The sequence below is a fragment of the Palaemon carinicauda genome, chromosome 19, assembly GCF_036898095.1.
Source record: "Palaemon carinicauda isolate YSFRI2023 chromosome 19, ASM3689809v2, whole genome shotgun sequence".
NCBI classification, from domain to species: domain Eukaryota; kingdom Metazoa; phylum Arthropoda; class Malacostraca; order Decapoda; family Palaemonidae; genus Palaemon; species Palaemon carinicauda.
Window position 1 is genome coordinate 117,096,390 of NC_090743.1, and position 23,792 is coordinate 117,120,181.

The 23,792-nt window shown below is 51.3% G+C and overlaps 1 long non-coding RNA gene and 1 pseudogene across 1 annotated transcript in view; both read right to left on the minus strand.

Annotated features, from left to right (window-relative positions):
* LOC137658762 (uncharacterized) overlaps positions 1 to 23,792 on the minus strand; it is a 52,616-nt gene that overhangs the window by 18,409 nt on the left and 10,415 nt on the right. The gene's annotated exons all lie outside the window — the stretch shown is intronic.
* On the minus strand, positions 18,235 to 18,353 carry LOC137659391 (5S ribosomal RNA; annotated as a pseudogene).

Below are 23,792 nucleotides of genomic sequence, written 5' to 3' on the forward strand. Positions count from 1 at the left end.
AAAGTTTGACTGCTGCTGAAACTTTTCTATGCCACTTTATGTTTACTTGTTTCTGGGGACGAGTATGTGAAACACTATCCATGGAAAGTCTGTGTCAATATATGAAAAAAAGCAATTACACTATGATGGGAAAACATCTGTCTGTGATAATAATAATTATATAATAAAACACACAGTTAAAGCAGCTCTGACTTTGGCATAATTTTCAGTCGGTACTCTATCATTTTTTTCTTTTTCCCCGGAATACTTAGGAATCTCTAGATAGCTCCTTTTCCAAGGATTTCATGGTTGTTCCTGGATAGACATGGAGATCACTAGACTCTACTATTCAGTCTTGTTTCTTCTGCTTCATTTTCTAGTTTCTTTTGCTCTTAATCTTACTCATTTAGTTATTAATGGAATCTAACAAGGAAGCTTACATTATTATAATAGCAGTATATGCGTTATTATGTTTTTGCTCTCAAGTTCAATTACATCACAATGCAGTAGTATATGTAGAACATCACTTATTCATGGCAGTACCTCTACTGCATGACTGCAATTCTAGTTAGCCTCTCCAAGCCCTACAGGGAATAGGGAGGGCTGCAAATAAAGAATACTGTATAAGGAGACAAGGTTGAGCGACCAAAGTATAAAAACTAACATTCTAATAAAAAAAAATATACAGGATATAAAATAATTTGTATTTTTCTTAACTATAAATATTTCTTTTATCACAGCACTTAAAAGTCTAATGACTACCTTTCAGCTTCGCAGAAAGATAATCCAAATAAAGAACAGAAGGTTTGTTAAGACTCACAATAAATATAGGTGTAAAGGTGAAATAACTCCAAAATAATGTTCGAAACGGATAACAATCAGTAATGAAACTCATTGTGAAACGTGACGAACGAGCGAGGGAGGGAAGCGCGCCAACAGACCTGGGACGGTCGGGACATCGAGACAATAACACTCGAATAATTAACAATTAAAGGCAATGCTACCTCCCAAAGCTCAAAACTCATAGATCTGGTACTTAACTTTGATGGGGAGACCTGAGAGTCCGACATCAGAGCAAAAAGCGGAGAAAACACCAAAGAAACACCAGACAAAAAAACACAAGGCGTATACTATACGGGTGCTATAAATGGAGTGAGTTCACTAGCGTGGGTTGGGTTGGTAGTAGTAGCTTACGCAGCATAGATGTTGAACGGCAACTCGCTGTTTCAGGGATTCTGAAGAGGAAATCTCTAATTGGTGCGAGGCCTCTGGTTATGATTTATCTCGCCCCAGTAATATACCAACACCTTATAAAGATGAGCGAGCTGGGTTCAACCTGGCATTCCTATGCAATTTTTCTCTGGTAATATATAGCAGTTATATACCTTAGAAATGGTGCTAAAAGGAGCATTTCACTGGGCGGCACAGGTCTCTCGCCCAGAAATAGATTTTTCCTTCGTCAAAATCCCCTTTTTAGTATAGGAACAAAGAACAGCAGCAACAAACCTACAGATTTCCAATTCAAAAGCATGACAAATCTGATGCATGAACGGGAGGAAATACAGTATTAACTGCAACACTGGCAGATTTGGTGGCCAATTAGACACTACAATTGCGTGCATTAAGAACACAACTGCTGAAAGAAAATATAAAAAATTAGGAATCAATTTGTATTCACCCTAACATACAAACCTGAAGTCCTCCTTAGTAGGGTATCAATTTTGGCTAAGCTGAAAACTAGCCGATAGCTTTTTCAACTACTGAGCTCCCTCCTTTCGCTAGTTAGCGGTAGGGGGGATTGGGTGACCACTCCCCCGTTCCCTGCATACCGGCGACCAGCTGTCACTTTGAAATTCGGCAGGACTTCTCGGGGGTAGGTGTTGGGGGGCACAGTATGTGTAAAGAGGACTACAGGTTTGTATGTTAGGAAAAATACAAATTGAGTCCTAATTTGTTATTTATTCCGACAAAGAATACAAACTATTATGTCCTCTTCAATAGGGACGAACCTTCAGGAGGGTGGTAGTCCAGATCCAATGTCCTGGGAAGCCTCAGGATACTCATTGGAGTTGTGGCTGAGGGTTCCTATCAGTAAACATTGGTACAATAATACGGTCGTGCATAGCAGATTATTGTTCCAGATGTCCCCCAAAACCCCGTTCAGCTAGGGAGATGGGAGACACAACCAGTTGTCAATGACAACATAGGCTGCTCAAAATAAAATGATAATAACCCACAGTTAGACAAGGTCAGCTTGCGCAGAGGCTCTCGGATACTGTGACCCCATGAGAGTGGGAAGAATGAAGTATGCTAGTCACTCACTCATTCATTACAGACTTACTCGCGAGTAACGTCCGCCCTCGATCAACTGATACTTGTCCTACAAGGGAGCTGAGGTTTATACCACATTTTGTGCTGCCACCACTGGCCCTAGAAAGAATGTGTCTAGGGCCCTGTGGGTGATGTCTTGCATGTAATGAGCTGTAAAGGTAGTCTGGCATTTCCAGACACCTGGCTGTAGTACCTGCGCGAGTGAAAACTTCTTTTTGAATGATAGTGAGGTGCCTATACCTTTCACGTCGTGTGCACAAGGGCGATGATCCGTTGATTCTATGACTCTCTCGATGACTTGACGGATCGATAAAGAGATGGAATCCCTCGGGATGTGTTGCTTCCCCATGCTGACGAAGAGTCTGTCGAGACGATGACGGCATCCTTCCGTTCGCTAGAGTATAGCCTTACAGGGCAAAGTAACAGCTGATCAGGATCATTGGTTATGGAACGGAGACTCTCAAATCCGAAAGGGCCCGAACCTAGGATCCACTACCGACGGACTTTGAGTTTTGGCTACAAACTCTGGTACGAAACCGAGTGTAACCTGCCCCCATCCCTTAAATGGGCGATGTCGTAGGAGAGACCGTGTAGCTCGCCGACTCTCTTTGCAGAGGCCAGTGCTACTAGGAAAGCCGTCTTCAGTGTCAGGTGTCTGTCGGAGGCCTGACAAAGAGGTTGATTGATTGATTGATTTAAAGTTTTCAGGCATCCTGACATCTAAGGTCATTGACGCCGATATCATTTAGTCTACATATATATAAAGAAAAATAAAAGAATATTCAATTAAAACCATAAAAGTTTAAAATGTCATTGTAAAAGTTAAATAGTTTTCAGAAGACCTGCTTCTGAAATAAACCTAAAAATGCCACTTGCATAGTAGGACACATCATGTCCAAGAATCTTGGCAAAGATGAACCTGCCACCCTCACCTCGAGCCTCAAATAAATATCTATTCCTTAAGTTATTATAATTGGGGCATTCGGTCAACAAATGCCTCACTATTAGAGGTAACAAACAGTCGTCACAATATGGTTGGTGTGGGCCCTTCAGCAGAAACTCTTGTGTCAACCGAGTGTGACCAATACGGAGACGACAAAGAGACTTCTCCCATTTTCGGGGCATCATTTCATACCTCCAAGGAGATATGACATTTGTTATTTCTCTCATTTTATTCCCATCTAGACTATCCCAGTGCTGTTGCCATTTATTGCAAAGCAATTTCTTGATGTTAGGTAGGAAGTCATTAAAGGGAATGGGATACCTTCTTGGCACCCACTCTGATGCTGCATTCTTCGCCAATGAATCTGCCTTCTCATTCCCAGACACACCTACATGTGCTGGAACCCAACAAAATCAAACCATTATACCTATCCTTCCAATGATAAAAAGCCATTCTAAAATCTTTAAAACTAGAGGGTTAATAGAATTAAAAACTTTTAAAGATTGAAGGACACTCCTCGCATCACTAAAAATGGTAAAATTACCCTCCTTTTCCAACGCTAATTTTCTCAACAGCGGTTAGTATGCCATACAGTTCGGCAGTAAATATTAAGCTGTTAGAGGAAGTGCACCTCTACAATTAAAACCATTACTATGTACTCCAAATCCAAGTCGATCCCCTGTGTTTTTCAACATGTTCCATAAATACAGACCTGAATTCTAAGTCAGTCATATTCTTCTTAACTCTAATAAAATATTTACAAAAAGATATCTCTGGTAATTTCCATGGAGGCATTGATGATACCTTAAATGGAAGCACCTTAATTCTAATTATATCAACTGTTTAAAAATTGTTTCACCCGAAACCCATAAGGTTGAGGAGATTTTGGGTACAACTTGTGAGTTACATGGCTTGCAGTCTGAAAGGCTAAAGAATTAGAGTGTCTTTGCAATCTAAACCAATACCGAATAATAGCAGAAATTCAGTAAAGGTCTAGAGGTAACTCTCCAGCATCAACAAGGAGAATTGGGATACTGTAGGTGAGGTTCTAAACGCTCCTGTGGATAATCTAATACCACAATGATGTATTGAATCTAATATCTTTAACCGGCTTGGGGTGGCTGAGGAGTATATTTCACATCTATAACTGATTTTGGAAAAAATCAAAGCCTTGTATCATTTCAAAATAGTATTGCGGTCTGCCCTCATGATGTATGGGCCAATACCTTTAAAATATTCAGAGCCTTGAGACATTTAGCTTTTAACGCTTATAAGCGAGAAACCCATGTAAGCCTACAATCAAATATCAAACCTAAAAATTTAGCTTCACTTGCACATGGTATCCGTTGACCTTTAATGTATATATCCGGGTCTGGATGTACTCCCCGGATACGACAAAAATGGACAATATGACAAATTCGGAGATAATTTGTATTTTTCCTAACCATACAAACCTCAGCTATTTACATGGGGTATTACTTTCAGCGTAACTGAAATGACGAGCCATTAGATTTTTAATGAGGGTTAACTACCCTCTTGCTAGTTAGCGAGGGGGTAGGGGAGGGGTAGCTAGCTACCCCTCCCCCCTCACACACCGGTGAACTGATTCACTTCGCTTAGAGGTAGGACTTCACGGGGGACAGGGCTGGCGGGCAAATATGTGTAAATAGCTAAGGTTTGTATGGTTAGGAAAAATACAAATTATCTCCGAATTTGTCATTTGTTCCGTAACCAAAATACAAACCACGCTATTTACATGGGGTGACTTAACCCTTAGGTAGGGTGGAAAGTCCCAGCCTTACTGGCTTTAGCTTTGCCCGGGGACTCAGAATCCGAGTGAGTAGCACTCGAGAAAAAGAGTCCCTGCACCTCGCAAATTCCTTGCTCCGCAAGGAACGTGCGGCCTACATACGCTTGTGTGTGAAGGAAAGAAGTGTGACTCGTCCTAGGAAGTTGACCTGAAGTCCTTTAGATGGAAATCTAGGTTAGGACGTTCCCAATACCACCTCGTCAGGGTATGGGGGACGCGACAGTATTATACTTAATACTAGGAGCAAAAGGAAGCATGGTTTACCTGCAGTGGTTTGAGGTCAGCTATGCAGAGAACCCAGGATGCTGCTTTCCCCAAGAGGGGAGGATGAAGAAAAGAGTAAGGGCCAGACATACTTTTTCATTCATGCAGTCTAAAACCGGGTAACAATGCCCTCAACCTTCTGCTACCTGTCCATTAAGGAGCCTGAGGTTAGACCAGCTGTTGTGCAGCCACCACAGGGCAGATAGAGAACGTATCAAGCCTCCTGTGGGTCACGTCCTGCAGGTAGTGGGCTGTGAAGGTCGTTTGATGCTTCCAGACCCCACCTTGTAGCACCTGCGTCACAGAGAAGTTTCTCTTGAATGCCAGAGACGTTGCGATGCCTCTGACATCGTGTGCTCTGGGGCGACGTGACGGAGGAGGGTCTGGATTCAGGGAATGATGGATGACCCTTCGAATCCAAGCTGAAATGGTATTCTTGGTGACCCTCCTCTTCGTCCTTCCCGTGCTCACAAACAGGGCTTGCACGCGAGGACGGACTGCAGCTGTTCTTTTAAGAAAATGCCTCAGACTCCTTACTGGGCATAGTAGGAGATGGTCTGGGTCATCTGTTACAGAACGAAGACTCATAACCCTGAAGGAGTCGAACCGTGGGTCCGGAACCACAGGATTTTGAGTCTTGGCAACAAACTCAGGGACGAACCTGAACGTTACCTCCCCCCATCCCCTTGAATGGGCGACGTCGTACAAGAGACCATGAAGTTCACTGACACGCTTGGCAGAAGCTAGAGCGAGCAGGAACACCGTCTTCGAAGTCAGGTGACGATCAGAAGCCTGGCGTAATGGTTCGAACGGAGGTCTCTTAAGAGTCCGAGAACCCGAACCACGTTCCATGGAGGAGGTCTCACTTCCGACTGAGGGCAGGTAAGTTCGTAGCTTCGTATGAGCAAGGAAAGTTCCAGCGAAGAAGAAATCTCCAATCCTTTCAGCCTGAAGGCCAGGCTTAAGGCTGAGCGATAGCCTTTCACCGCCGAGACCGAAAGGCGCATTTCCTCCCGCAGATAAACAAGAAACTCCGCTAATGCTGGAATAGTGGCATCGAGGGGAGAGATACCCCTCCCATGACACCAACCACAAAAGACTCTCCACTTCGCCTGGTAGACCCCTGCAGATGACTTTCGCAGGTGTCGAGACATTCGCTCCGCAACTTGTTGCGAAAAGCCTCTCTCTGTGAGGAGATGCTGGATAGTTTCCAGGCGTGAAGCCGAAGCGAAGGAGACGGATGCCGATCCTGTGTGCCCACGAAGAACAGGGTGAACACTCTGGTGAACACCTGTGGTGCTGTGGAGAGACCGAAACACAGCACCTTGAACTGGTAGATCTTGTTGTCTAGGCTGAATCTAGGCGCGCAGGAGCTCGACCAGGTCTAGTAGAGCGCACAGGAGAGTGCGCGCCTGGCGCGCAGGCAAAGGCTGGCGCGTGGGCGGGGTCTGCGGCGCGTAGGAGATCGACGGCGAGGGGGCAAAGGAGCAGCCTCCTTGCCTGCACCCAGATCCGGAGATCGTGGACGCGCGGGCGAACGTTGGCGCGCATCTGGACCAGGGCGCGCATCTGGACCAGGGCGCGCAGATGTGCGCTGGCGAGCAGGTGATCGCGGGCGCTCAGGAGTACATGGGCGCACAGGGCGCGCAGCAGGAACGGGGCGCGCAGATGTGTACTGGCGAGCAGGAGAGAGCTGGCGCACAGGAGATCCCTGACGAGCAGGGGAGCGCTGACGCGTAGGAGCGCGCTGACGCGCAGGCGAGCACTGGCGGGCAGGAGATCTACGGCGAGATGTGGGGCGTGAAGAGTCTGAAGGGTCCACAGCAGGCGAGCACTTGCGCGCTACAGCACAGGAGAACGTGGGCGCGCAGGTAACACCTGGCGCTTAAGGGACTTAGTCTCAGTGGGAGACAAGCCCTTGTGCCCCGAAGGGACCGGTGCCCGCTGGAAAACGGGGTGCGTAGGCGCCCACAGCGCATCTGCATCCGCAAACGGAGAAGGAAGGCTAGCAGGTCTGACAGGCATCGGTGATCGCGAACGATCAGCTGAGAGGTCTAGCGATGCGGTTGTAACGGTCTGCTCACGTTGAGGAGGCTCCTCTGCGGGAGACGTCGAAGGCGAAGAACCAAAGAGGCGCCTCCTAACCCCCTTGTAAGAGGAAGGAAGGCCTCGACGGCGAAGAGGAGGGCGAGCCTTACGGCGAAGACGACCTCGAGGGGCAGCAACACCATCCGTCAGTGAACTCCCCCCGGGGGGGAGAATCACCCGCAGGAGACACCGTTAGACCCAGCTCCTCCCTCGAAGAATGTTCGGAGGGGGAACTGAGCTTTCAGCAACATCAGCAACAATGGCAGGGGTTTGGCCCGACCCGTCGGAAGCCTCTGCCACAACAACGTCGACAAAAGACAGAGTATCTACCTCTGCTATTACCGGCGACTGTTTGACAGCTGCACCCAACTGGATCAGGTCAAACAGGGCTTCGCTGGAGGGCGAGCCCTTAAGCCCCAAGGAAGCCCAAAGCTGCAAAAGATCATTGTTAGACACAGAATCATCAAAATCCTCCCCCGGAGGTGGAGGAGGAGGAGCTGCCTCGCTATGGGAGGCAACTCCCTCTCCCGAACCCCGAGGTTGGTCAACAACAGAAAGGCCTACGCTACCACTCGACGGCCCCTCGCGAGAGACCGATCGAGTGGGAGCTTCGGAGGAGGTTCGGGCAGCGGAAGAAGTGTCTTTGGAACCTTCTTTCTTCAAGGCAGCCCTTGAAGGAGAAAGGTCACGCTTAGACTTCTTACAACGCCGGGAAAACCTCCCCCACTGGGAGGTAGACCACTCCCTGCAATCACTACAAGTTTTGTTCCTTATACACCGTTGACCTCTGCAGTATGGACATAAGGAGTGAGGGTCGGTCTCGACTGCCGACATGAACGTTCCACAAGGGCGGTCGGGAAGTCCAAGGCACTTCCGCATGATGGATGGAGGCCAACTTCCAAGCACACAAGCTGTAAGAAAAAGCAAACAAATTAAGGCTGCCAAAAATGCGAGGGTGAGACAGACAGGTCTGATCATCACCCGAGCCAAAAGTGAAGTGAATCAGTTCACCGGTGTGTGAGGGGGGAGGGGTAGCTAGCTACCCCTCTCCTACCCCCTCGCTAACTAGCGAGAGGGTAGTTAACCCTCGTTAAAAATCTAATGGCTCGTCATTTCAGCTACGCCAAAAGTAATACCCCATGTAAATAGCGTGGTTTGTATTTCGGTTACGGAACAAAGTAGTTTTACTTGTCGAGAACTTAAATCCATTCCTATCGGCCCACTGGATAATTTTGTCAATTGAGAGTTGTATTTTTCTCTCAACCATTGCCATTGAGAGATCATCCACAAATAATGGTGAGAGAACATACCGGGGAATGACTGAGGATATCCCATTAATTGCTGGTGCAAAAAGGGTTACACTCAGGACACTCCCCTGAGGAACTCCTCCTTCCTGACACTTACTCTCTGATAGAGCTTCCCCCACTCTCACTTGAAAAACTCTATTTGAAAGAAATGCCTGAATAAATAGTGGCAGCTCTCCTCTCAATCCTAATTCATGAATTGTTTTAAGTATACCATATCTCCAAGTGGTATCATATGCCTTTTCAAGGTAAAAAAAAAAAAAAAAAAAAGACTGTCACATGGTGCTGTTTGGACGCAAATGCTTCACAAACAGAGGACTCAAGTCTTATTAACACATAAGTCGTCGAGTGCATTTTTTCTGAATCCACATTGAGTCGGTGATAAAAATACCCTTCTTTTCAAGGTACCACATCAGTCTTGCATTGACCATCTTCTCCATAATTTTACATAAACAAGATGTCAATGCAATAGGTCGGTAGTTTGCTGCTAAAAAATTGTCCTTACCGTGTTTTAAAAAGGCTAAAATAATGGCTAGTTCCCAAACACTTGGATAACTATGATCATGCCATATTCTATTAATAATGCTTAAAATAAATAACTTTGTATTAAAATGTACATGTTTAACCATTGCATATGGAATTCCATCAGGTCCAGGGGCTGTATCGTTACAAGTGGAAAGTTCCGAATCATATTCTCTTTCAGTGAAAGGAAAATTAGCCTATATGACTCTTCCCTTCCTGTTGCAAAATTTAAAATTTTCTTTTCTTCAATGCTCCTGTACTGGTGACCAGGAGCTGCTACACTCTTGCACGATACATTTGAAAAATGGTCAGCCAGGGCATTGCTAACTTGATTTCCTTCAGTCACATACTGACCATTCACTTTCAACACCTGTGGTGGGTTTGTGGTGAATTTGCCTGCAATCTTTTTTACTTTCCTCCATACAGAAGATGGTGGTGTTCTACTATTAATGGAGGAAACAAAAGCCACCCAAGATTGGCATCTAGCTTCTTTCATGGCACGACGGAACTGTGCTCTACACTTTTTGTACGTTATCAAATTTTCATCCGTACGGCGTCTACGCAATCTAGTGAGATTTTCTGGTGGCTCTGTGCAAGGCTGTTAATTTTGAAGACCACCACGGGACTGGTCGTCTTTTGAATAGTCCTGTGGTTTTGGGAATCAAATTGATTCCTGCTGTATGGAGAGTTCCATTCAGTAGGTTTATGGCATCATCAATACTTTCACTGTTCTGCACTCCCTTCGATTTCACTTAACTCACAAAATTTAACTCGGTCTGCCTTGTCAAGATTCCATCGTGGCAATCTTTGTAAAGGCAGACCCTTGTTGGTGTTTATAATGATTGGTGCATGATCACTAGTATGCCAATCATCTAATGTCCTCCAATCAAAATCAAGAAGGCAGTTAGAGCTTGCAATTGAAAGGTCAATGCATGACAAGGTACCTGTCTGAACATGGAAATGGCTCTCCTGTATTAAGGAGTCCCACATCCTCATTCTCCACAATTGATGAGATAATATTGCCCCTTCTGTTTGCCAAAACATCACCCCATAAAGGATGTCTACCATTCATATCTCCCAGTAAGAGAAAAGGTTGAGGGAGTTGTTGAATGACCTCTGCTAAATCATCATATAAAATATTATCATTTGGAGGTGAGTACATAGAGCATATTGTATATTTTCTCCCCATATCAATCTGCACAACCACTGCCTGCAGGGTTGTACAGTACATATAGACATAGGTATTTGGGGAACATCTCGACAAACGTACATGAGACTTCCGCCATGGCTCCCTGTTTGATGATTATATCGTGTTCTATAGCTAACATACTCTCGAGGACTAGGAGTGTTAGCATCAAGCATACTTTCCTGTAGACATACAATTATGGGGGAATGTTATGAATTAGGAGCTTAAGTTCTTCAAATATGACAAATTCGTAGATAATTAGTATTTTTCCTAACTATACAAACCTTAGCTATTTAATAGGGGTTATTACTTTCGCCGTAGCTGAAATGACGAGCCATTAGAATTTTAACAAGGGTTTACTACCCCACCGCTAGTTAGCGGGGGGGGGGGGTAGGGAGGGTAGCTTGCTACCCCACCCCCTCACACACACACACCTGTGCTTGAGCTCACTTTGCTTGGAGGTAGGACTTCAAGGGGGATAGGGCTGGCGGGCAAGTTTGATTAAATAGCTAAGGTTTGTATAGTTAGAAAAAATACAAATTATCTACGAATTTGTCATTTGTTCCGTAAATGACATACAAATCACGCTATTTAATAGGGGTGACTCACCCATTAGGAAGGGTGGAAAGTCCCAGCCAGTACTGGCTTTTGGCTTTGCCCGGGGACTCGATTATTTGAGTGTGTCAGCACTCCCTATACCTCGCTAGAACCTTGCTACGCAAGGACTGCGGCCTACGCAAGCTGTGTGTGAAGGTATAATAAAGTGTGACTCGTAATAAAGTGTGACTTGTCCTAGGAAGTTGACCTGTAGTCCTTTAGATGGAAACTTTAGGCTAGGACTCTCCCAATACCACCTCGTCACGGTATGGGGACGTGACAGTATTAGCTTAATATGTACTAGGAACACAAAGAAACATGGTTTACCTGCAGTGGTTTGAGGTCAGCTGTGCAGAAAATCCAGGATGCTGCTTTCCCCCAAGAGAGGGGAAGATGAAGAAAAGAATAAGGGCCAGACAAACCTTTTCATTCATGTAGACTAAGACCGGGTAACAATGCCCTCAACCTTCTGCTACTTGTCCATTAAGGAGCCTGAGGTTCTAAACCAGCTGCTGTGCAGCCACCACAGGGCCGATAGAGAATGTATCGAGCCTCCTGTGGGTCACATCTTGCAGGTAGTGGGATGTGAAGGTCGTCTGACGCTTATACACCCCAGCCTGAAGAACCTGCGTCACTGAGGAATTCTTCTTTAAGGCCAGGGACGTAGCTACGCCCCTGACGTCATGTGCTCTAGGGGGACGTGACGGAGGAGGGTCTGGATTCAGGGACAGATGGATCACCCTGCGAATCCATGCCGAGATGGTGTCTTGGTGACCCTCCTCTTAGTCCTCCCAGTGCTAACAAACAATGCTTGCACCTGAGGACGGACTGCAGCCGTTCTTTTGAGATATAGCCTCAGACTCCTTACTGGGCATAGTAGGAGATGGTCTGGGTCATCTGTTACAGAACAAAGACTTGAAATCTGGAAGGAGTCGAACAGAGGGTCCGGCACCCCCAGATTCTGAGTCTTAGCAATAAACTCAGGGACGAATTTGAACGTTACCTCCCCCCTTCCCCTAGAATGGGCGATGTCATATGAGAGACCATGAAGTTCACCGACTCGCTTGGCCGATGCCAAAGCTAGTAAGAACACCGTCTTCCAAGTTAGGTTGCGATCTGAAGCCTGGCGTAATGGTTCATAGGGAGGTCTCTTAAGAGACCGGAGAACTCTAACCACGTTCCATGGAGGAGGTCTCACTTCCGACTGAGGGCAGGTAAGTTCATAACTTCGTATGAGTAGGGAAAGTTCCGGCGAGAAAGAAATGTCCATTCCTTTGAGTCTAAAGGCTAGACTTAAGGCTGAGCGATAGCCTTTCACCGCCAAGACTGAAAGGCGCATTTCTTCCCGCAAATACACGAGGAACTCCGCTATTGTTGGAATAGTGGCATCGAGTGGAGAGATACCCCTTCCACGACACCAACCACAGAAGACTCTCCACTTTGCCTGGTAGACAGATGCGGATGATTTTCGCAGATGTCCAGACATCTTAATAGCAACTTGTTGCGAAAATCCTCTCAGAGAGATGCTGGATAGTCTCCAGGCATGAAGTCGTAGCGAAGCTACAGCTTTGTGGAAGATGTTGACATGTGGTTGTCCGAGTTCTCTCGAAAGTTCCGTTAGGAGTTGCAGAAGGTCCGGAAACCATTCCGCGTGATGCCATAGCGGAGCTATGAGGGTCATTGAAAGATTAACCAATATTCTGGTCTTGTTGAGCACCCTCCTCATCAGACAGAACGGGGGAAAGGCGTACACGTCGATGTTGTCCCACCGTTGTTGGAAGGCATCTTGCCAGAGCGCCTTGGGATCCGGGACTGGGGAGCAGTATAGTGGAAGCTTGAAGTTCAACGCTGTCGTGAACAGATCCACAGTCGGGGAACCCCACAAAGTCAGGACTTTGTTGGCTACTAGATGATCCAAAGACCACTTGGTACTCACTATCTGAGACGCTCTGCTCAGATTGTCGGCGAGCACATTCCTCTTGCCTGGAATGAAACGTGCCGATAGTGGAATCGAGTGGACTTCGGTCCATCTCAATATCTCTACTACAAGATGGGATAGCTGCTTTGAAAAGGTACCTCCTTGCTTGTTGATGTAAGCCACTACTGTGGTGTTGTCGCTCATCCCCACCACAGAGTGACCCGCCAGGTATTGTTGGAACTGCTGAAGGGCCAAGAAGACGGCCTTCATCTCTAAAAGATTTATATGGAGGCACTTTTCCGATTCTGACCACAGGTCTGAGGTCCTGTGGTGTAGAACGTGGGCTCCCCACCCTTTCTTTGAGGCGTCCGAAAACCGCATCAAATCCGGGGGGAGGACGAAAAGATCCACTCCTCTTCGTAGGTTCTCGTCTGTCACCCACCACTGGAGGTCTGTCCGTTCCGCAGGTCCCATAGGGATCATGAGGTCCGGGGAATCGCAACCTTGATTCCACCGGGACTTGAGTCGCCACTGGAGGGATCTCATTCTGAGGCGACCGTTGGGAACTAGACGAGCCAAAGATGAGAGGTGACCGAGGAGACGTAACCACGATTGGGCTGGAAGCTCTTCTCGTCAGAGAAAAGGGCTTGCCACCTTCCTCAGCCTTGCTATCCTGTCGTCTGATGGGAAGGCTTAGTGGAGATTTGTGTCTATAATCATGCCTAGGTATACTAGTCTTTGAGTGGGCAGCAGAGAGGACTTCGAGATTTACCATGATCCCCAGATCCTGGCAAAGTCCCAGAAGTTTGTCTCGGTGTTGAAGAAGGGATGACTTCGAGTCTGCTAGAATCAGCCAGTAGTCCAGATAACGGAGGAGACGGATGCCGATCCTGTGTGCCCACGACGATATTAGGGTGAACACTCTAGTGAAAACCTGTGGTGCTGTGGAGACACCGAAACACAGCACCTTGAACTGGTAAACCTTGTTGTCTAGGCTGAATCTTAAGTACTTCCTTGAAGACGGATGGACTGGGATCTGGAAGTACGCGTCCTTCAGATCCAGTGTACACATGAAGTCTTGAGGTCTCACTACAAGTCTGACCGTGTCTGCGGTCTCCATACTGAACGGAGTTTGCTCGACAAACTATTTCAGAGCCGAGAGGTCGATGACTGGTCTCCAGCCTCCAGATGCCTTCTTTACAAGAGGAGTCGACTGAAGAAGCCTGGGGACCCATCGAGGACCTCCTGGAGAGTGCCCTTCTTCAACATGGTCTGGACTTCTGCGCGAAGGGCCTGCCCCCTTGCTGATCCCATGGCAAGGGAGCTCAATGACACTAGATTCGTCGTCATGGGAGGTAGAGATGTTGTGAACGGGACGCGATATCCCTGACTGATTACTGAAATCGTCCACGAATCGGCCCCGAGTTGCTGCCACCTGTCTGCGCAACTTTGAAGGCATCCCCCCACTGGTGGACATGCAGGGGGACTGCCAATCCTAGCGTTTGCGGCCTAGGATTCTTCCCTCCCCTGGAGGGCTTCTTGCCTTTTCTGTCCTTGACAGGAAAGGGCTTAGACACCACTGTCTTCGCTGCCGTTGTCGGTTTCGTGGTCTTGGTAGGACGGGGCTGTTGGGGTGCTGGAGGCTTATAGGGCTTGGATGTCAAAGCCCTATGTAGGAAGGAGTCTTGGTGGGACTTCCTCCACCTCTCAGCAGCATGCTCCACGTCCTTAGGCTCAAACAGGTTCGTTCCCATCACGGAAGAATGTCTGAGCCTGCTTATCTCGGTGCTAGGGACCTTCTGATGGAACCTCTCAGACACTGCATCCCGACGTTTCAGGATGGTGTTTGCCCACAAGTTCGAGACTTGCTGGGCGAGAAACTCGACCGTGCGAGTGCCTGCGAGTAGAAAGGTCTCCATAGCTTTCCTGGTACGTTCTTTGGATAAATCCTCCGAACGTATCAGGATACCTAAGGTCCCTAACCAGATATCCAGCCATGAAGTGGCCTGCATGGCACACTTCGTAACTTTCTCCTGATTAAGGATCTCAGCCGCCGAGAATGAAACCTGCCGGTTGGAGTCTCTCTCAAGAGGGACTCCCCTGGTAAGCTCTTCCAAAGAATGGTGAAGGGGAAGAGCTAAACAAGGCTCCTCTACTATCTCGAAGTACCTCCTCTGCTGTACACGAGGAGGTGGGAGAAGCTTGTTGCCGGCACTGGATCGGCTGGAGGAGTCTAGCTCAGAGAGCTGGATCGCGATCTTGTCCCAGGTACTCTTAACCCCCTGAGACCAGGGCAAAGCTGCACTGGCCTTAGAGGGTTTTTGTGTCCCAAATACTCGGTCCAAGACCGTGTCTTTGCCCTCTCGAGGAGGAATCTCTGGGTCAGCAAACCCATTGAGTCCTCATAAGGGTCAGAACCTGCCAAAATGACAAATTCGAAGATAATTTGTATTTTTCCTAACCATACAAACCTTAGCTATTTACATTGGGTTTACCTTTTAGCGCAGCTGAAATGGCGAGCCATTAGAATTTAATGAGGGTGTATTACCCCCGCACTAGTTAGCGGGGGGTAGGGGAGTGGTAGCTAGCTACACCGGTGAAGCTCACTTTCACTTAGAGGTAGGACTTGTCTAGGGGGACAGGGCTGGCGGGCAAATATGTGTAAATAGTTAAGGTTTGTATGGTTAGGAAAAATACAAATTATCTTCGAATTTGTCATTTGTTCCGTAACCGAAATACAAACCACGCTATTTACATGGGGTGACTTACCCCTTAGGTAGAGTGGAAAGTCCCCAGCCATACTGGCTTGGCTTTACCCGGGGACTCAGAATCCGAGTGAGTCGCACTCGAGAAAAGGAGTCCCTACACCTCACAAGTTCCTTGCTCCGCAAGGAACCGTGTGGCCTACATAAGCTTGTGTGTGAAGAAAGAAGTGTGACCCGTCTTAGGCAGTTGACCTGGAGTTCCAGAAGAAACTCTGGGTTAGGACGTTCCCAATACCACCTCGTCAGGGTATGGGGGACGCGACAGTATTGACTTAATACTTGGAACACCAGAAAGCATGGTTTACCTGCAGAGGTTCGAGGTCAGCTATGCAGAGACCAGGATGCGCTTCCCCGTAGAGGGGATGATGAAGAAAGAAGTAAGGGCCAGACATACTTCTTTCGTTCATGCAGACTAAAACCTGATAACAATGCCCTCAACCTTCTGCTACCTGTCCAAAAAGGAGCCTGAGGTTAGACCAACTGTTGTGTAGCCACCACAGAACGATAGAAAACGTATCAAAACTCCTGTGGGTCACGCCCTGCAGGAAGCGGGCTGCGAAGGTCATTAGACGCTTCCAGACTCCAGCTTGTAGCACCTGCGTCACAGAGTAGTATTACTCGAAGGCGAGGGACGTTGCGATGTATCCGACATCGTGCTGGAGACAGGTCGAGATGAATGTCCTTGAGTCCGAGCTGAAGAGGTATACTGGTGACTCTCCCCCGTGTCCTTCTTGTGCTCCCAAACCGGCTGCAACTGAGGACAAACTGCAGCTGTTCCCAAAGCTAACCTCTCGATTCCTTTACTGGCAAGGAGAAGGTTCTGGGACATCAGATACAGAATGGTGACTCGAAATCTTGAAGGAATTGGACCGAAGGGCCGGGACCCCAAGATTCTGAGTCTAGCCAACAACTCAGGAGCGACCCTGAATGTTGCCTTCCCCTATTCCTTAGAAAGGGCGGAGTCGTACGAGACCAAGAGGATTGCTTACAAACTGGCCGCGGCCAGAGTGACCAGGAGACCCAAGATGGAATACGATCAGAGGCCTGACGTAAAGGGCCTTGAGAAGATCTCTTAAGGGACTAGAAAGTCCGAGCCATGCTCCAAGTTGGAGGTCTCACTCCGACTAGGGCAGGGACGTTCGCAGCTTCGCATGAGCGAGGAAAGGTCCAGCGGGAAAGAAAAAGTTATTCCTTTTAAGCCTGAAGGTTAGGAAAGGCTGAGCGACAGGCTTCATTGCCGAGAGCGGAAAGGAGTTTCCTCCCGCCGAAAGGCAATAAGATCGTTATTGCTGGAGAAGAGGCCTCAAGGGAAGAGGTATATCTCCCACGACACCAACCACCGAAGACTCTTCACTTCGCCTGGAAGACCCCTGCGGATGACTATCGCAGATGACGCGACCTCCGTCCCGCGACTGTAGCGGGTTGTCTCTTCTTGAGGAGGAGGCGTAGTGTCTCCAGGCATGAAGCCGAAGCGACGCCCCTGCTCGTGAAAGATGTTGCAGTGTGGTTGTTTGAGTAGCCTGTGCCGTGGGAGAAGCTCTCCCGGGAGTTCCGTCAGGGGAAGCAGAGGGTCCGGAAACCGTTCTGCGCATAGTCCCAGTGGAGCTCTCAGGGCCATTGAAAGGTTGAGAGACAACCGGGTCTTGTTGAGACCCATTCTCAACAGACAACAAAGGAGGGAAGACGCAGGCGTTGATGTTGTCCCACCATCACCGGAATGCATCTTGCCAGAGTCCATCTTGCCAGAGTCTCGGGGTCTGAGACTGGGGGGAAGAACAGCGGAAGCTTGAGGTTCCAAGCTGTCGCGACCAGGTCCCCCAGACCAGGACTTTCTGGATACTCAAGGCCAAAGACCCCCAGGTACACTCTCTCTACGAGGCTCTGCTCGGATAGTCGGAGAGAACATTCCTCTGCCTGGAATGAGAGAGCCGATGGTGGTATTGAGAGAGTCTCAAATCATCTCGGTATCTCTACTGCAAGATGCGAAGGTGTGAAAATGCGTCCCCTGCTGGTTAGAACACGCCAGAACCATGAAGTCGACGCGCATGGAGCGACTCGGCAGGAGCTGTAGGAGCTGTAGAGGGGCCAGACTACGGCCCCTAAGCCTGCCTGAATGATGGAGAGGTATCCTTCAGGTCCTGACCATAGGCCTGGACCGGAACATGCCCCCCCCCCCCCTTTTCTTTGACGAGTCCGGGAACAGCATCAAAAAGGTGGGGAAAGGACGAGAATATTCACTCCCATCAAGAGGATCCATAGGTCAACACCCATTGCAGGTCTAAACGTTCCGCTGGTCCCATAGGGGCCAGAAAGTCCGGTTAATCGTTGCTTTGAAACCACCGGAACTTGGACCGCCCCACATGGAACTTATCCTGAGGCGACCGTTCGGAACTATAGACGGGTCAATGAGGAAAAGAGAACTAGGAAACGTTCCAAGGTATGGCTGAAAGCTCTGCTTGACTGAGAACAGGTACTGCGACTCTCCTCAGCCTTGCCACAGTCAACTGAAGGGAAGGCTCGGAGGAGGTGGCAACAGAATCTGGTGTCCCCAGGTGGTCACCCATCCAAGTACCGACTAGAACCGACGTTGCTTAACCTCGCTGGACGGACGAGAAGCGGGGTTTCCAACGTGGTAAGGCCGTTGACTCAATATCATGGCTAGATACTCCAGATGTTGAGGCAGAAGAAGAGAAGGCTCCTAGCAAAATACCATGAACCCCCACTCATGGTACGCATCCGGAAGCTTGTCCCGGCGCTGAAGAAGGTCGAACCCGGCCTACCGGAGTTGACCAGACCTCTAAAAGGCGAAGGAGGCGGAAGCCTGCACCTGAGCGGCCATGAGGAAAACAGGGAGAGTTCTCTGGGGAAAAAAACCTGCGATGCCACGGCGGGATCGCCACACTGCATCTTAAGCAGGAATACCTGCAGTCTAGGCTGAATTCCACGAGCTTCCTGGAAGATGGATGGAATGGAAACTGAAAATACCCGTCCTTCCCATACAGGGCCTAAGGAGTCCTGTCGCCTCGTTACCAGTCTGATCGATTCTGCTGTTCCACGCTGGACGAAGTTTGTTCGACAAACTTGATCAGGGCTGAGAGGTCGACTACGGAACTCCCGTCTCAGATACTTTCTTACAAGAAAGGATCGACTGAAGAAGCCGGGGGTGAAGCCGTCGATGATCCTATGGAGGACCTTCTCCTAAGGCATGGATCATTCTGCCCAAACGGGCAAACTCTTGCCGACCCTATGGCATAGAGGTTCAGAGACACTGAATTTTCTGACAGAGACGGCAGGCGCGATATCCTTGGCTGATCACAGAGATCGTGCAGGAATGGGCATCGGGAAGCTGTCATCCGGATGAGTAACCTTAGGCATCCTCCCAGCGTGAAACCAGCAATGGGGAGGTGCCAATCCTAGAGTTCGTGAACTCTACCGCTCCCTCTAGGACTATGCCCCCCCCAGGAGAGCCTCCCGTGCCATCTGTTCCTGACAGGAGGGAACTGCAATTGGACACCTTGTCTCAGTTGTCGTAGCCGGTCCGATAACTTAGGCCGACGTGGCTGAAAGAAAGAGGCGCTGGAGCCCTACAGGGCCTGGAAGAAAGCGCCTTGGAGGAGTGAAAACGGAAGTCGACTTCCTCCGCACAGCCGCTGTCTGTCTCTGTCCTTGGGCACAAACAAACTCTTCTCAAGGATGGAAGGGTGTCTGAGGTTGTCGACATCCACGGATGAGACACCCGAAAGGAAGCCCTCGGTCATTGCGTCCAGATGGTCCAACATCGAGCTTGCCCGCAAGTTCGATACTTGACGACGAAACGCCAAGGTCCTTGAGCCCGAGAGGAGGAAAGTACCCATGACCTTCCTGTAGCTTCCTTGAACCAAACCTCGGGTCGTAACCGAGGAGAGAAAGGACCTGGTAAGCCCCTTTCACGAGATGGAGAAGAGGAAGGGGTAAACAGTCACCCCTTGGCCGATGGAGAAATCTCGAACAGAAAGCCCCCCGCCAAAAATCCTTCCAGGGAATGACGGGGAAGGGCTAACCCAGGTTCTGGAAAGAAGAATGTTGCTCAGACCTCCCTGAAGATTCTTCTTATTCTTGCATGTGCCATGCTCTGCATTTACGGGGTGAGGCCGTGTTCTGGAAATACGCTCCAGAAGACTCGCCAGGCTGGTCATGCTGCGAAAACCCCAATGGGAATCGCGGTCGCAATCGCCCTGGAGCTCGCGCGATGGTAAATCAATGATTTGCACGTGGGCGAACGTGGAAGCGCCCATGCGCGGTCACGCAAAAGAAGGTGAGCGAAGGAGCGCAGAAGGAGGGCGAGCGTTGTAGGAAGGGCGAGAGCTGGTGGTCGGCGAGCGATAACCCATAGGCGAGCAATGGATACTGCAAGAATTAAGCCGACGTTCGTGCGAAGAAACGCCGTCGGTCCGCGCGACGGAACGCCGTCGGTCCGCGCGACGGAACGCCGTCGGTCCGCGCGACGGAACGCCGTCGGTCCGCGCGACGGAACGCCGTCGGTCCGCGCGACGGAACGCCGTCGGTCCGCGCGACGGAACGCCGTCGGTCCGCGCGACGGAACGCCGTCGGTCCGCGCGACGGAACGCCGTCGGTCCGCGCGACGGAACGCCGTCGGTCCGCGCGACGGAACGCCGTCCGTCCGCGCGACGGAACGCCGTCCGTCCGCGCGACGGAACGCCGTCCGTCCGCGCGACGGAACGCCGTCCGTCCGCGCGACGGAACGCCGTCCGTCCGCGCGACGGAACGCCGTCCGTCCGCGCGACGGAACGCCGTCCGTCCGCGCGACGGAACGCCGTCCGTCCGCGCGACGGAACGCCGTCCGTCCGCGCGACGGAACGCCGTCCGTCCGCGCGACGGAACGCCGTCCGTCCGCGCGACGGAACGCCGTCCGTCCGCGCGACGGAACGCCGTCCGTCCGCGCGACGGAACGCCGTCCGTCCGCGCGACGGAACGCCGTCCGTCCGCGCGACGGAACGCCGTCCGTCCGCGCGACGGAACGCCGTCCGTCCGCGCGACGGAACGCCGTCCGTCCGCGCGACGGAACGCCGTCCGTCCGCGCGACGGAACGCCGTCCGTCCGCGCGACGGAACGCCGTCCGTCCGCGCGACGGAACGCCGTCCGTCCGCGCGACGGAACGCCGTCCGTCCGCGCGACGGAACGCCGTCCGTCCGCGCGACGGAACGCCGTCCGTCCGCGCGACGGAACGCCGTCCGTCCGCGCGACGGAACGCCGTCCGTCCGCGCGACGGAACGCCGTCCGTCCGCGCGACGGAACGCCGTCCGTCCGCGCGACGGAACGCCGTCCGTCCGCGCGACGGAACGCCGTCCGTCCGCGCGACGGAACGCCGTCCGTCCGCGCGACGGAACGCCGTCCGTCCGCGCGACGGAACGCCGTCCGTCCGCGCGACGGAACGCCGTCCGTCCGCGCGACGGAACGCCGTCCGTCCGCGCGACGGAACGCCGTCCGTCCGCGCGACGGAACGCCGTCCGTCCGCGCGACGGAACGCCGTCCGTCCGCGCGACGGAACGCCGTCCGTCCGCGCGACGGAACGCCGTCCGTCCGCGCGACGGAACGCCGTCCGTCCGCGCGACGGAACGCCGTCCGTCCGCGCGACGGAACGCCGTCCGTCCGCGCGACGGAACGCCGTCCGTCCGCGCGACGGAACGCCGTCGGTCCGCGCGACGGAACGCCGTCCGTCCGCGCGACGGAACGCCGTCGGTCCGCGCGACGGAACGCCGTCGGTCCGCGCGACGGAACGCCGTCGGTCCGCGCGACGGAACGCCGTCGGTCCGCGCGACGGAACGCCGTCCGTCCGCGCGACGGAACGCCGTCCGTCCGCGCGACGGAACGCCGTCCGTCCGCGCGACGGAACGCCGTCCGTCCGCGCGACGGAACGCCGTCCGTCCGCGCGACGGAACGCCGTCCGTCCGCGCGACGGAACGCCGTCCGTCCGCGCGACGGAACGCCGTCCGTCCGCGCGACGGAACGCCGTCCGTCCGCGCTATGGAATACCGTTGATTCGCGCGCGGGCGAACATTGGAGAGCATGTGCGCGGTCGCACATGAGCGTAGGCGTGCAGGCATGTGGGCATGCGGTCGCGCGGGCACGTGGGCGTGTGGCCGCGCAGGCACGTGGGCGCGCGGGTGAGCACAGGCGGTCGGGAGACCGATGACGCGTAGGCGGGTGATGGCGCGTTGACGAGCGATGGCTCGTTCTGGCGAGCGATAGCCCGTAGGAGAGTGAAGGCGCGTTGGCAAGCGATGGCGCGTTGGCAAGCGATGGCGCGTCGGCGCGTTGGCGAGCGGTGGTGGGTTAACAAAACGCTAGCGCGCAGGTGAAGAATCGCGCGGGCGCGTAGGCGATTGCCAACGCAAGTGAGACTAGTGATGGTTAGCGCGCATTGCGCTAACAGAAGGCGCGCAGGTGCATCAGGAAGGTGAGCGCTGAAGCAAGCTGTTAATCAGGCGATCCTAGACGGTCAGAAAACCGTTGGCGCCCATTGGTGCGTGGCAAAGAAGGGCGCGCAGATGTGCGCTGGCAAATGAAGAAAGCTGGCGCACAGAAGGACAGAAGTAAAGGTGAGCGCTGGTGAGCAGGAGGAAGATCTACGGCAAGACTCAGCTACCGGAGATCGTGGTCCACAGTAGGCGAGCGCTAGATCGCTACTGATGGTGGTCAGGGGAACTGACACGCGTGGCAGATCGATGGCGATCGTTGACGCGTAGGAGATCACTGACGAGCAGGTGAACGTTGACGCGTCTAAGGTCGCTGGCGAGCTGGTGATCGCTGACGAGCAGAAGGCAACGCGTGGAAGCCTGCGCGTAGAAGAAAAGTCCTTGACCCAGACCTGAACCAAAGTTCTAGATCGCGAGGGCGAACGTGGGCGCACAGGGCGCGTAACAGGAACCAACAGGAACAGCAGAGATGATCATCATGAGAGCACTGACGAACAGGAGAGCGCTGACGAACAGGAGAGCGCTGGCGAACAGGAGAGCGCTGACAAACAGGAGAGCGCTGGCGAACAGGAGAGCGCTGGCGAACAGGAGAGCGCTAGCGATCAGGAAAGCGCTGATGAGCAGGAGAGCGCCTGTGCGCTAACACTGAGCAGGAGCAGGAGAGCAGAAGGGCGCGCAGGGGAACCCTGACACGCAAGGGAAGTACCCCCGTGGGAGGCAACCCTTTGCCCCGAAGGGATCGTTGTCCGTCGGGAGACTGATGTCCGTTGGAAGACCGTTGTCTGTCCGCCGGGAGACTGCTGTCCGTCGGAAGACGGCTGTCCGTCGGAAGACGGCTGTCCGTCTGAAGACCGTTGTCCGTCGGGAAGACAGGGGCAGAAGATCAAGAAGAAGGAGTTGTAGGTTGCATACGGAGATTCAAAAAGGCGCCTCTTAGCACCCTTATAGGGAGATGAGAGGCCCTTACGACGAGGCGGACGGTGAGCCTTACAGCGAAGGAGGCCAACAGCAGCAGAAGAATCCTCCGAAGAGGAGTCTCTATGAGTGTACTCTCTCGCGAACGAAAGAGAAACACTTCGTAGAAGAGACTGGTCAGCCAGTGACCTAAAAGGAGCAATCCTCCAAAGAGGGGCTCCTGCAGTTGCCCAGCCCCTTGAGCGAAACTGTAGGTGCGACCGCTCAGCACCAAGAACATAGTCGCACGAAAAAAAGGCAAGAGAAGAACCCCCCAAAAGGGGAAAAACTCAAGCCTGGACAGGAAAAACTTCCCTCGGAAGGAAAGTTACCCACCCAAGGAGGCAAGCCTTCTGAGAGTTCTAAAATGAACTGGAGAGCTGTCAATCGTCACGGGAGTACAGTACTTCCAGTAAAAGGAGACACGCCCGACGAAAATCCAAAGGGGAGGCAGCAACAGCCGAATCCCCAGGCCTCAACAAGACAGCTCACACCGTGGCCATATTACAGAAACGAACTAGATCGGTAACTGTAAAAAAATAAAACAAAAATCATTAGTACACATTCATTCCCCCGGGAAGGCTCCGAAGAGGAATCCCGAGGGAAAGGAAACAAGAATTACACAACAGGCACGTGCCCTCACAACCACTTACAC